The following is a 13,839-nucleotide window of genomic DNA, read 5'->3' as shown; positions in this document are numbered from 1 at the left end:
TATGGCAGCAGCTGCCACAAAGGTGTGCCTGTGTTAAAAAAGCAAGAAGGTAGTTGCAGCATATGGACTAAACTCCTTTTGTATGTTCATGTCCCACTGATGCACATGCAAAAGGAATGAGATTTAGCTGTTCTGCACCAGCTACTGTGTTGCACGCCTTGACTTCCTCTGCAGATACTGATGGATAAAGAGTCGATGATATGTGAGACTTAGGGCAATTGCCAACTTCTTTGGAAAAGCTCTGTGAATAAAGTGCAAGTAATTTTAGAGAAACTGAATAAATTATGGAGCAGGAGCTGAGCTGAATGAGATTTTGAAGTTCACCAGAATTGACCAATTCACCACCAAGATGGATTTTTAAAAAGATACAGTAAAATCATCTTCACAGTCTTATCTACATTGTTTCCTTAACAGGAGTAGACAAAATAGTTTGCTATTGCCTTCTTCAATGATGTTTTTTAACTTCCCAAACTAACCAATTGCTTTGATATTCTGCGGAAGTCTCTCATCCAAGGACTAAACTGGCCAATCCTGCTTAGTTTCCAAATCTAAATACAGCAAAGTTGCCAACTGCTGCCACCTGCTGAGAATAAACCCTTTATCTGTATTTTTGAAGCTACAGCTTGTTACAAAAGTTTCAATTTTTTTAATCTGTGAAAAGTGTTTTAAAAATAAAATAGTAAGAGCCATTTTTCTCTTTTCCAGAGGAAGCTTCTTCCCAACACCTGTTCACAATTATTGCCAATTAATTTCATCTGAAGAGTATCTGTTTGGGTGTGAATAAAATATACTTAGTTGGATTGGGATGAGAAATCATCTGGATTTACTTCCAAATTTTTAAAAATAATCCATATTTGTTATTTCTGTTTTCATAGGAATTTACCTAAGCAATGTTTGCATGCACCATACAGCCATGCCTCCCAGATCTTCCAAGAGCTTAGCAACACAGAGAAGGACATCTTAACTAAGAGTACAGTCTGGTTCTGTCCATCAAACAAAAAGTAGCAGCTGCAAAGGGTTTGCTCTGCTGCCAAAAATAATAGTCAACCCTGGGACTCAAGAGGAAGCCCATTTGTGCCACATCTGTGAGCCAAAGCAGTTGTTTATTGATACTAGTTGGTACTGTGGGCTTTACCTGCAACACTTCTCAGTCCCAAAGTAGGGAGTTGGAATAAATTCTCAACGTGTGGGGCAATGCTGATGGTACACACGGTAGTGCTTTCATCAGCCCGCTCAAACGCCAACTTTTGCACACCTCATTCATTTCATACTCCGCACAAGAGCTTTGCCATCTGCGCTGAAAGTGCGTGACCCTGCAGAAATCATGAGGTACTTCAGCTTTCTACGGGAAATGCAGGATATCACTTGAACGCAGGTACCTTGGATTGGGCTAAAACGGATTCTCTTCGCTGCCTGAAAATAAGACATAGGAGGAGGGCGTCCAACACCAAGTTAGCCGCGTGGATTGCTCCGGGGTGCCAGAGGACCGCCTCCCCCAAGGGCACCCCAGCCCAAGCCCAGCGCCGCGGATGCCGTCCAGCCCGGCAGCTTCCCCGGCCGGAGCCAGCCGACCGTTGGGATTCCCGGATCGGGGTAGGAGGGAAGTAGTGTGCGAGCTCGAGGCGCTTCTCTCCTGTCGCAGTTCAAGGGAGGCATTGCGCCTGCGCGCCGCAAAACGGAGGAGGGCGGGGTCGCGTGTTTGGAGCGGCTCATTATTTGGCAGGAAGGTGCGGAGGCCTCTCTTCTGGCAGCGGCTCCAGCGCAGGCAGAGGGGAGGCTCCCAATGTGGCAAGAGAGAGGAGGGCTAAACAGCGGCGGCGAAGGAGGGGGCCAAGCGAGACAAGGGGAGCCGCAGCAGCCGCCGCCGAGGAGCTGAGCGGCCTGGACGGGCAAACGAGGGTGGCGAAGCCTCTGCAGCTCTGGCCCCACCGCCTACGCCACCCCCCCGCCGGGCACCTCACGCCTGCCCGGGCGAAGGCGGAGGCGGCGGAGGAAGCCGCGAAGGACGAGGCTCCGGCAGCAGGTGAGAGAAGGCGAGCGCGGAGGAGAAGGGAGGGGGAGAAGCGGGAGTTGCCGCGCCGCCCTTGGCTCGGCCGGTCGATACCGGCCACAACCGGAGGGTGGCGCTGTGGGGGAGGCGCCGCTCCCCTCCCCTCCCCTGGGGTTGGAGTTATTTATTATTCATTCGCGGCGGGCCTGGGCTGCCCCTCCTCCTCCTCCTCCTCCTCCCTCCGCTTCTCCCTCGCCCCCTCCCTCCCGGAAGCTCTTTCCCCGAAGAAAGCGGGAGCGGAGCCAGAGGGGAGCCCTCGGCAACCTGGTGGGGGAGCGGAGCAGACCCTCCGACCCCTCCCCTCGCGCGGCGCTACTAATTGCTCCTCCTTTGGGGGAGGCGCCAGCCCTGGCTTCGGTCTCTCTCACCCCCCCCCCCGGTCGCCTCAGCCTTCTCTGGTTCCTCCCCGCTATTGTGTGCCAGGCGGGGGCCCCTCGAGGGGCGCCCGGATTCCCCACTTCTGCCCTCCCCCGAAGAGCCGTGGGAATGGTCTCCCTCTTGCCCGCGGGGAGGGGGCAGGCGGGGAAGGCTACCTCGGGCGGCGTTTGCGTGTGTGTGTGTGTGTGTGTGTGTGTGTGTGTGAGAGAGGGGGAACTGTTGGTGCTGGTGGCTGGGGGAATGCGCTCCCCCTCCCCCCCCCTTTTCCACTCTCCGAGTAAGGGAGCCGAATCGCCGTGTCAGGAAGCAGCAGACATTTCCACAGTTCCTCTCACGCTGCGGCTGTATGTGTGTGTGAGTGTGTCTGTCAGGCTTTGCCGAGTTCCTTTGTCTGCTGTGGCTGCCTTGTCTCTCTCCTCCTCCCTTCGCTCTTTTCTTGCTGCCTTTCTCCCTTCCTTCCTTGGTCGCTCTTCCTCCCCCTCCTTTCTTCCCCTCCCTTCTTTTCCTTCACAGACTCCATGAGCTGCCGCAGCTGCAGGTTTGTAAATACTGGGGATGGACAGGCAACACACATGGCTTATGCACACCCAAGCAAGACATGGCTGACACGGCTCTCCCCCCCCTCCCCACAAAAAAAAAATCCTTCTCCGTATCTGCATCTTAGTCTTTGTATCCTTTGCTTTTTCCTTCTCTTTTATTTCCCCTCCCCTCCCCCCTTCCCCCCCCCCCGTCAAAGAGGAAAGGAAAGCTGTTCGTTCTCCTCCTCCCCCTCCCCCCCCCCCAATGTGTATATTTTTTGTGTGGTTGCTTATCAGGCGTTAAGGATTTTTCCACTGAAGCTTTTTCTCCCTTTGGGTTGGTGTGTAAAAGTATGATGAACTGGAAGCCCATCAGATTCTGGGAGCTTAGAGAGGCCTGGGGGAGGGGTGAGTGGGGCGACCTCTGCCGAGAAGCTGGGCTGGAATGTGTGTGTCTGTTTTCCTAGGTATGGGGGAAGGGAGGCCAATGCACCAAAACGTTAGTGATGATTAAATGGGTGTTATGTTAGCAAAATGCTCAGGACTATTCCATTTCTTGCAGGTGGGAGGGATAGGCCTCCTTATCTTATAAAAGGCAATGCGCATAAGGCATTTTAAAACAAGCTATGGGTTGCTTTTTTTGTTTTTTTAAAAATCCCCTCTTAATGGTGTAGGTGTTACTGTCTTACTTGTGAAAAACAAAACTTTGAACTGCCAGCAGTTCTAAAATAATTTACAACCCTTCTGGCTCTGGCCTGAAATAGGGGGGGCCTGAAACAAAAGAATTGTGCCAGATCCTGTGTTTCACACAGTACCTAAACTTTTATCAAACTCTTTTGCCCCTTGCCTCAAGTGAAAACAGCACCCTCTTCTGGCTTCCACAAAACTTCATAGAACAGTTTTGAGCCAATTCTTTAATAAATCTTCTGTCTCTCCCTGTTCCCCCCCCCCTGTACTTAGCCAACTTTTTTTGGGGGGGAGGGGGCGGGAGATAATGAAATGACCTTGAGTATAATTGCTGTTTAGTTTTAAAGGATGACTGTGCAGGGATTCATTTTGTTCTTCCCATGGGAAATTGTGACCGATAAAAACTGTTTTGCTGTTGTTTGTATGGATCTTTCTCAATCTCTATTGTAATAGGATAGGTTTTATGCCTTTATTCAATTTTGCATAAATGGTTTATAAAATAAATATTTTTAATAAAAAGATTATAACCATTAGGAACTTACTGTTTTATGTAGTGATTTATAAATTAACTTCAAAATTATGGGACTTTTTAACTCTTTTAGGAATTTAAGCTTTGATTCTGTTACTTAAGTGATACATTTTTTTAAAACCAGGAGCTTAAGTAGAATGTATTATATCATTTTATAAGATTTTCAAAGCAATATATGTTATAAAAAATTTCAAAGTGGACAGACAGTATAATGGAATTATCTAAAATGAAGTAGGGCCTTCACTTTTTTCCCCATCTTCAGTATTTTTCATAGAACTATCAATTAATTGTGAAGATCACAACTGATGTGCTCCATTTTTTGGAAGATTGTTTATCATATTTCCTTTTAATAAAAATCCTCATATCTTCTAAAATTATAGAGTGAAGAATAACATTAAAATAGAAAGTCTGTAAAATAAAATCTCATTGTAAACGTGAATCTCTGCAGATGAAAAACAATTTCATCTAACATGGTTGTAGTGATACATGATTTGCAATTTGTAATTTGATTTAAGGATTACTCTGTAATGGACTGCTTTCTGTTTCTGTAAAGATTGTATATTTTAAGAAGCTGTGACTTATGATTATAAATATTTACTATTTATGAGTTAAGGGATACAGCAGAAGAATAATTTAAAATTATAAAGCTTAGGTGGGTATGTGCTGTTTCTTCAGCTTCAGCAGTTGGGCTTAATTGAGAACCAGGCTAAAGTATTTGCTCAGTAACTGTTCTGATATTTTTAGTGACATTTAGATCATTGTAAGAAATGAGACTAATTAGGAGCTTGCATTATTGCTTTTTGTAAATTTTGTTAGTGACTATATTATTGTCTAGCAATTCTGAGGTGCTGTATAGAAGTTGCATTTGTCCCAGTAATATAAACAAAGGTGAATATGAACAGGAAGCAATTTGCATTTAACTCTTAAGAGTATATGTTGGGCTGACTGGGAATGCAGTTTTAAACTGTTTTGTTCCTACAGGTTCTGTTAAAAACTACTGTTTAGGTATAACTCTGCATAAATTTCCCCTATCATCATAAGTCAACATTTTACTTTAAGTTAGCCCAATTATATTCCATTAGCCCATTTCTATTAGCTATACTATTTAAATTAATAAATTAATGAAATAACTTCCAAGATTTACAGTGTTTAATATAATCCTAAGGCAAGTTTAAAACACTTTCCTGTTCTGCTGCCTGACTATACCCTAAAACGGGGGTGTGAAACTGCCGGCCCATGGGCCGGATGCGTCACCAGGAAACTACGTCCACCCCATTGCCCGCAATGGCAAAAAAGCTCCGATACGTTGCTCAATGTCACGTGACGTCGCAAATTTGACATGTCTGCCCTAAAATGACCAAATATGTACTTACTATATATCTACAGTCTACTACTTGCTCACTTGAAGTCCAGTGGGGCTTACAAGGCAGAGCCAGGAGTGCCATAATAGGGAGCCCTTTTGTGAAAAGGCATATTGAGGGAACAGACACATTTGCTTACCCCCCCCAAAAAAAGATTAACATTTTTTAAAGAAACAGGTATTAATCACCACAAGGCCACAACTGCTTACCTTTCACATTGATATGTTTTGATAGTAACATTGTTTATTAATTGAGATTGTTTCATGCAATCACGAGCCAACTTATTGTTTTCATTAGGCCTCAAAATTATCTAAATGAGTAAGAAGCAATGGTTTCCTTGGAAAAAGGTAGTTGGCATGGCAAAGATGTTTGTTTCGTATGATATGAATCAGCTGTGGGATACATCCCATTTATATAATTTATATACAGCATATCGTAACAGTAAAAGTTTTAGTCTCCTGTTGAACAGAAGACTGCATCTTCTAAGACTTTTGAGATTAGTTTAATGCGTTATTCATGGTGTTTCAGGCAGTGTTTTTAACTGCTTATTATTACTTAGGTCTATTTTGCTGTCATAGTTTCCTGCTACCTTATTTTCACACTTATCCGCATGCTAGACAAAACTAGCTTTAAAGAATGTTAAAGCCTTGACTGAGCTGAAACATATTACAGTGTGTTACTTTTGTTCTCAGTCCATCCTGATAAGTTGCTAACAACATTGCAATTGCCAGATTTCATGGCTCCCAGTAAAAGATATCTCGGTCACCCACAGTAAGCTCACCTCTTGGGTTTTCTTTTCCCTCAATGAGGTGATGTGGTATAATCAGCGATACAGGAAGATGAGGACATTAAGGCTCTTGACAAAAATCACAAGACAATTTCTAGATCCTGGGTGAAGAGCAGAGCTTCACTACACCCCTGAAATCAGGTGTAATGAACTGTGAGAATAAGCTCGGGTGATAGAAGGGATAGCTGCAAGCTAGGCAATAAATAGTCTGATAAGAGAAATCTGAGTCCAAAGGAGGGATAATGATGGAGAAAGTGGAGAAACTAATGACTTTCCTTAGTCCTTTGGAAAGTAAAGGCAGGGGACTGGGGACATGCTTTCAAATTTGCAATATTTTGTTACTGTAACCATACAGTAAATGTAGTCTTAGCACTCGGAGCCTTGGTTTGCTGTCTGAACTACCTCAAAGGGCTGATACCAATCAACAAAGAGTTCCAAGAGTCATTTTTTATTTCCCCTTTTAAATAAACCCTAATTCTTGAATATGATATGCAGGTGATCCTCAACTTACAACAGTTCACTTAGTTACCATTAGTTAAAATAGCGCTGAAGTGGCGACTGTTTTTCACAGTTACGACCTTTGCAGCATCCCCCTGATCATGTGATCAAAATTCAGATGCTTGATAACTGGTTCATACTTATGACCGTTGCTGTATACTGGGGTCAGGTGATCACCTTTTGCGATGTTAATAAGCAAAGTCAGTGGGGAAGCCAGATTCACTTGACAACCAGGTTACTAACTTGCCAACTGCAGTGATTCACTTAACTGTGGCAAGAATTGTTGTAAAAAGGGGCAAAACTCACTTAACAACAGAAATTTTGGGCTCAGTTGTCGGTAAATTGAGGACTACCAGTAATGGTGCCACTAAGTAATGAAAACAAGTGAGAACAATTTACAGACATGTTCACAATCACTGCTGTTTAAATAGAAGGGAAGAGTGACCTCTCTAGACTGCCAGGGAGAATTGCTTCTTTTAATATAGGATTATCAGACTTATTTTTTTCTACAAAAAATGATTTATTTATTTTATTTTTCTTACAACCCCAGAACTCCCCCTTTCCAATTCCATGCATGTTTAGATCCCTTTGTTATGCTAAGTTGCTGTTTGAAAGAAAGATGATAACATCTTAAAAGTGCTTTACCCAGCTAGGTCAAGTACTTGAGCTGTTGAAAAGTAGATGAAAAAGTTGTCCTTGTACAATATCAAATTGTTTAGTTTAAGAATAATGATGGAAGAAGAAAGGAAATCAGAGTGGTTTTGATTTTTATTTTGGATCATCCATCCCTATTAGAGGGTAAGGATGTGTTGTAATGTTAAATTGCATACCTTATAGTGTACTGTATACCAACTGTTGATTTAGTAACGCAAACAGTAACCTGTGCTTGGCACACTGCTGGAAGTCAGATCCCCAAAGCTATTTTCCTCCACTGTCTAAACCAGGGGTGTCAAAGTCGCAATGTCACGTGACGTGTTGCGATGTATCTACTTTTTTTCCATTGCCGACAATGGGGTGGGCGCGGTTTCACCATGACGCATCCGGCCCATGGGCCGGCAGTTTGACACCCCTGGTCTAAACAATGAATTGTTATAGGGGGCAATTTGCTACATAAAAGTTAATGGATCTAACTTTTTAAAAGATATATCAGATTGTTGTGTTTAAGACTTTGAAAGGAAAAAGAGAGGGACATGATTTGGTCATTCTTCTGTAATGACAACTTGCAAGCTTGATTGGCTTGCAGACTGTGGAATGATCGGATTAAACACTGAATAATCCAAAAGTGATTTTTTCAAAAATAGTTTTCCTGGAGCACACTAATATACTTTCAGGGCTGCAGTAACATTTGCATTTGCTTATAAGATAGGGCAAGGGATCTTAAGGCTACTTTTTTTAAAGAGCATGCTAAATACTATTTTTTTAACCAAATAGCACCTAGATAACCTGAGGAACTAATGGAATTGTATAATTTTTTTCTAGATTTGTACACTATTTTTCAAAGTGAGGACTTCAATTGATTTGAGAGTGTATCATATTTTGTTAATGTTCCTGGCAAAAACCACATTTAATTTCATTTTATAGAATAAACCTCAAAAGTAGTTGTTGCATACTCATTCAATCATTTTATCATATGAAAAAATATAATTGGAAAGTTTTGAAAGGGCCCTGGGAAAGTAGAGGGATGAGTAACATTAACAAGGAATTTGACCATTTCCTTCATGTAAGTTGTCATGTAAATATTTCAGCAACATTTAGACCAAAATCATTTTTCACCTAATATAAACATTAGATAAAAAGGAGCATCAGGTTGACATATTTGGTGAGATGGGTTGATTGATCCAATGGCATACACATATAATAGCATAGGGATTAAACTATAAATATTTTCACTCGTAGGTCAGAAAAGGGAAACAAATTCCAGGCTGTCCATCTAATGGAGGTCAATAAGTGTTTTTTAAGTAAGTAAAATGCTATTATTCATAATTTTCTTAACTAAGCTTTAAAATTTGGAAAATTGTTACATTCCAACTTAAGTGGGATGCGCTGTGGTGGTTCTGCTTTGACTAGATGCATAAAGAAAACCAGTCTAAAGGGAGAGACCAAGACAATATGAAATTCTGGTACTTTGGTTGAACAGCCATAGTATAAGATTTCAGTGATACTCTTTAATACCTAGTGTCACCCTATAAATTCATATTCATAAATCAGAGTTTGACACTCTTACTCAAAGCACATGAATTGGGCTAACAGGTACTTAAAGTGAATTCTGCTTAGGAAATATTCCTCCTAGTAGAAATTAAATAGATAAAAAAGTCTTGTTTTACCAAATTCTTTTTCTCTAACAACTTTGCCAGTGTGAGTCATGACTGATGGTAGAGGCATCTCTGCAGATGAGAGAGATGACGACCACTGTGAAGAACAAAAGACTGGCAAATAGACATGTCCTTCTGATCTCTCAAGAGATTCGGAAATGGCCGTGAGTGCTCTGCATGGCAGTTCCTAGTGAGGAGACCCTGAAACAGTGGTGGATTAGAGCACAAGGTTCCAAGGGACGCCTCCTCTTGGCTTGCAGCAGCAGCAGCAAAGCCTTTCATAAGGATATTAGGCGCTCCCTAATCACATTTAGAAATGCTCAATTTAACCATTTTACTAGAGAAAAACTTCAAAATAGAAGTTTAATTTGATGCCTTTTGAATTTTGTGTTCTTTGAACTTACGATTTTTAAATAGAATTTAAAAGGATTTATCGTCACAAAAAAGCATTTTGATTTAAGAATTACATGTGTTGGACCCAAGTATTTGGAATATTGATTACGTTTGCTTTAAGATTTGAAAAGCAAATATAGAATTAAATAATATACTCGTGGGAAATGATTAAAATGGAATTAAACCCATATTGGGAACTGAGTCTTTAATGAAAATTGCAAATGGACAGTAGAAGAAACTAAACAACCAGGCAGAAAAAGGTTAAAGTAGCTAAGCCAACTATAACTTTTTTTCTTATTTTAAAAATGTTTTTAATATATGGACTGAACTATTAATAATGTCTTAGAATGGATGTAGATTTTAATGGATACATTTTGAAGACGATAAGAAAAAATTCAAAATAAAAATACCTGACATGGATATTATGGAATCCAAAGACATGGAACACAACAAAATTACCAAAACAAGAATATATAAAAACAAAGGATTTGGGCATGGAATAGCTGCAACAAAAAATCCTGGATGATGGCTTTTTAAGGGATTTACATTTACAAAATAGGCTGGTGAAATTTCAAAATCTTTTAAATACTAAAGAGTAGTGAAAGATCAAATCCTGTGATACAATGATTTAAAAGGTCCAAGTTGTACAGAACAAGAAGAATATAAAGGTAGATGGACTGTTTGACCAAGGTTTGGACTTTTTGATAAACTAGGATTGAAAAGATGGTGGTGGTGGTTTTTTTGTTTCTTTGTAATTTTAAAAGTGTGTTAAAACTACTGTATGTTAGCTTGTGCTTAGTGTGATGAAGGTTGAAAGCCAGTTTTTTTATTAATGTCTTTGTTGCAATTCTCTTTTACAGGTGGTCCCCGGGTTAAGAACATCCAGCATACTGACAACTCGTACTTATGAACAGGCTGCCTATTGCTAAAAACAACAGCGTTCTTCCACGATCTAATGAACTGCTGAAAGTGTGCAGTATTTTGATGAACTGCTGAAGCAGTTTGATTTTAATATACAGTCCATTTTCAGCAGTTCATGAAAGGAAGGAGAATTCAGTCTGCCATTTTTAGTAATTGTTCATAATTATGAGTTCCAACTTACATACAAATTCAATTTAAAGACAGACTTAGGAGTGGAACTCGTTCTTAACCCAAGGACTGTCTATATTTTTTCTAGTTTTTTTTTCTTTTTCTTTTTTTCTGCAGCTTCTGAATTTTGATCTTTTTTTTCTTCTTGTTCAGTTTGTATTCATTTTTACTACATTCATTAAAAACCTCAGTAAAATTATTAACAAAAAAAATCTCTTTGCCAGTGTGATATAATGGTGAAGTTGCTAGACTTGCACTGGGGAGACTGTCAGCCACAGAAGTCCAATGCATTAACTGGCACCAGGTGCTTTGACTCAGCCCAATTTATCTCACAGGGAAGTTGTGAGAAAAAATAGGAAAAAATATATATAAACAGCCTTGAACTCCTCAAATAAAAAGGGGCACACAAATTTAACAAATACTGTTTTGGATCTTCAAAATTTTCTCCATGAAATTTTAGAAGTTTGATGAAAATCAGTAAATATATCTTTTCTAATTCCATTATTGCGAGACAAAATCATTATTGCATTATGCATTTTGCTTTAGGGAGGGAGGAAGTTTAAGAGAATGGGAATCTCAGAATTAATGCAGTGAGAATTGAGTAAGCTCAATTGCTATAGATTGGTGTAAGAGAAAACAGTACCAGATGAGAGAATAAAATCAAATGGATTGTTCTAAAGGACTTGGCTGGCTCACTGAAATAAACTTTCTCCACAACAGGGAACTGAACTCTTGTCCAATAATTCTCTTGAGCCAGAAATTTTGAAATTATTCTGGAGCTTTCTGTATGAGCATAGAGACTTGACCCTGTAGTCTTTTCTGACTTTGATAGGTGTGTTAGTCACATGCATGCATGTTATTGAAATAATAATGCATAACTTACAGGCATGAGTGTGTGAATGAGGTGTGCAGTCAGTTCAGTACACACAGAGCAGTATCTCTCTCCTAGATAAAAGCTGGGTGATGGTGATATTTGCCAGCAGTAGTATCTAAACAGTTCCAGTAAGAACTGTGGTTTCTACCTGCTTCACACTTTGCAACAATTCTGCTTGGCTTCCTAAGGGAGGCTAAGCAGCAATGAAGGTTCTACGCAATGATTTATATATGATTTGCATGTGAGTTCTATTCATCTACAAAGCCTGTTGGGAAACTTGTAAAATAATTTGGTATTAATTCTGCCTCTTGGGCAGACCACACTAAGCCAGCTTGTTTTCAACTATAACAACATTAGCACATTTATATTTGATCCACTTATCCTTTGTTGTTCATTTTTCATTTCTCATTTTTGACCTTTACTCCAAACCCCCAAATTAGGAACTAAGTGTAAAAGTTACATGCATTTGCTCGATGTTGATATTCCCCAGACACGTGATGGCAAGCTAACTTTATTGATTACTACTATAAATATAGCTGCTCAGAGTTGCCTTGAACTGTGAGATGAGCAGCATATAAATCAAATAAATGATAATCTTATTCTAACATTATAAAACTCAAGTTTATAAAATTAAACTTGACATTGCTAAATTATGCATTCCTGTGGCAAAGAAGCTCACGAAACCAGCAATAACTGGTTGAACTTGATCCCTTTAATTGAGGTATCAGTCTGAAAGGGATGCTTAGGCAATAATTCATTCAAAACATGTTTGCCCAAAAGTGCATAGCCATAGAACATGTACTGATAAGAGTGTTTCTGAGTGTACCCCTCCCCCGTTTGTTAACCCCATACATGCAGTGGCTGTGCTGTAGTCGATTTAAAAATAATAGTTACGATCAGTGCTTTTTTTGTAAAAGAAAAAAGTGCCAGAACTCACACATGTCATACAACCCGCCTTGCCTACCCTACAAAGGTTCCATCCAAAAAAGGTGCCGGAACTCCGTTCTGAGGGTTCTATGACAAAAAAAGCCCTGGTTACGATCAGCATTACACATGCACAAGAAAAATGATTCCTCTTTCTGGTGAGCAGAACCTGTTTCTGAAAAAGAATATTAGAAGGTTCTCTTTTCCATTCGGTTAACTGCCAGCACAGAGGTACACATATATTCTGTTTTGAAATTAGTAGAAATAATGAACTGCAAAAAAGACTGGGTAAGAGATTAAAATTATCTTAATTGGAAAAAAGGTAATCTAGCATGGATATGTGTGTATGATATTTCTAAAACTAAAAATCTTAACAGACATCTAGAGATCAGAAAAGTTGGAAAGGATGCCGTGTTAAAAGATAGCACAATGACAAGAGAATAGCTTCATGACAGACAATACAGAAGGATTATATGTTATATGTATCTTAACCAGCAGGTCTTTGGGTAGCCAAGTACAAAGGTGAACAAAAGTAGAACTTTTATAGAACCAAATATCCCAAGAGAAACTGAAAATGGATGCAGATAAAATACCAACTCTAAAGGATGAAATCTTAACTAGGACAGAAGAAAGCCAAGAGCAAAGGACTGAGAACGGGGAAGAAGTTGTATAATATCAAATGAGGCCCAAATTGAATTGTGATATATTTGAAATACAGTTCTTTTATTAAATTTATTTTTTTTAAAAAAAATGAGTTTCTGTAAACCTGGACTTTATTCTGTGATTAGTAACTTAACAATAGCAGGTAGTGTTTTGCTTTCTATAAAATATACTTACCGGTAATCCCTTTTGCCAAAGAATAAACAAAAGGGAAATCACTATACAAGTAGTCTTTGACTTATGATCATAATTGAGCCTGCAATTTCAGTCATAACTTGTGTCAGGGATAAAACAGGTCATGTGACCACATCCAATTTTACAACCACCTATTTTTGCAGTGCTTGTTAAAAGGATACCACCGTCATTAAGTAAACCCATTTGCTAGGGGGAATTTCCATCAGAAATTGGAATAAATGCCAGTTTCTGGCAAAAAATGTTGTAAACTGCACTTACATGAGTGTGGGACATAGAAATGTCTGCAAATGCGGGCTGGTTGCCAACTGCCCAAAATGCAGTCATGTGGCAGAGTGGAGGGCAGCTGTCAGAACTTTGAATCTGGATCATAGGTAGCTTTTATGGAGTCCATCGTAACTTCAAGTGGTTGCTAAATGACCAGTCATAAATCAAGGACTACCTATACTGCACAAGATATTGACTCAAGTTTTTCTTTTGACAAGAGTGCAGCATTGCCTAGAACCAAAATCTTAACACAGCTATCATGGTAAAATGTTACTATCTCATTTTACCTACGTCTATTGTAATATTCTTCTATCTGATGT

The 13,839-nt window shown here is 39.9% G+C and overlaps 1 protein-coding gene across 3 annotated transcripts in view; it reads left to right on the top strand.

The window, feature by feature from the left end:
• The first annotated feature begins 1,717 nt into the window (after positions 1-1,717).
• SPIN1 (spindlin 1) overlaps positions 1,718-13,839 on the top strand; it is a 47,432-nt gene continuing 35,310 nt past the window's right edge. For 2 of the 3 annotated variants that reach the window (XM_081320557.1, XM_081320558.1), the window contains exons 1-2: positions 1,718-2,023; positions 8,705-8,766. The gene's annotated coding sequence lies outside the window, so the exon portion shown is untranslated. The remainder of the gene's footprint in view (positions 2,024-8,704; positions 8,767-13,839) is intronic. The other variant, XM_081320556.1, reaches the window with a different exon arrangement.

This window comes from Vipera berus (genome assembly GCF_964194415.1).
Source record: "Vipera berus genome assembly, chromosome: 2".
Lineage (NCBI taxonomy): Eukaryota > Metazoa > Chordata > Lepidosauria > Squamata > Viperidae > Vipera > Vipera berus.
Note: the sequence above shows the minus strand (reverse complement) of the source record. Positions and strands in the feature narration are given on the sequence as shown.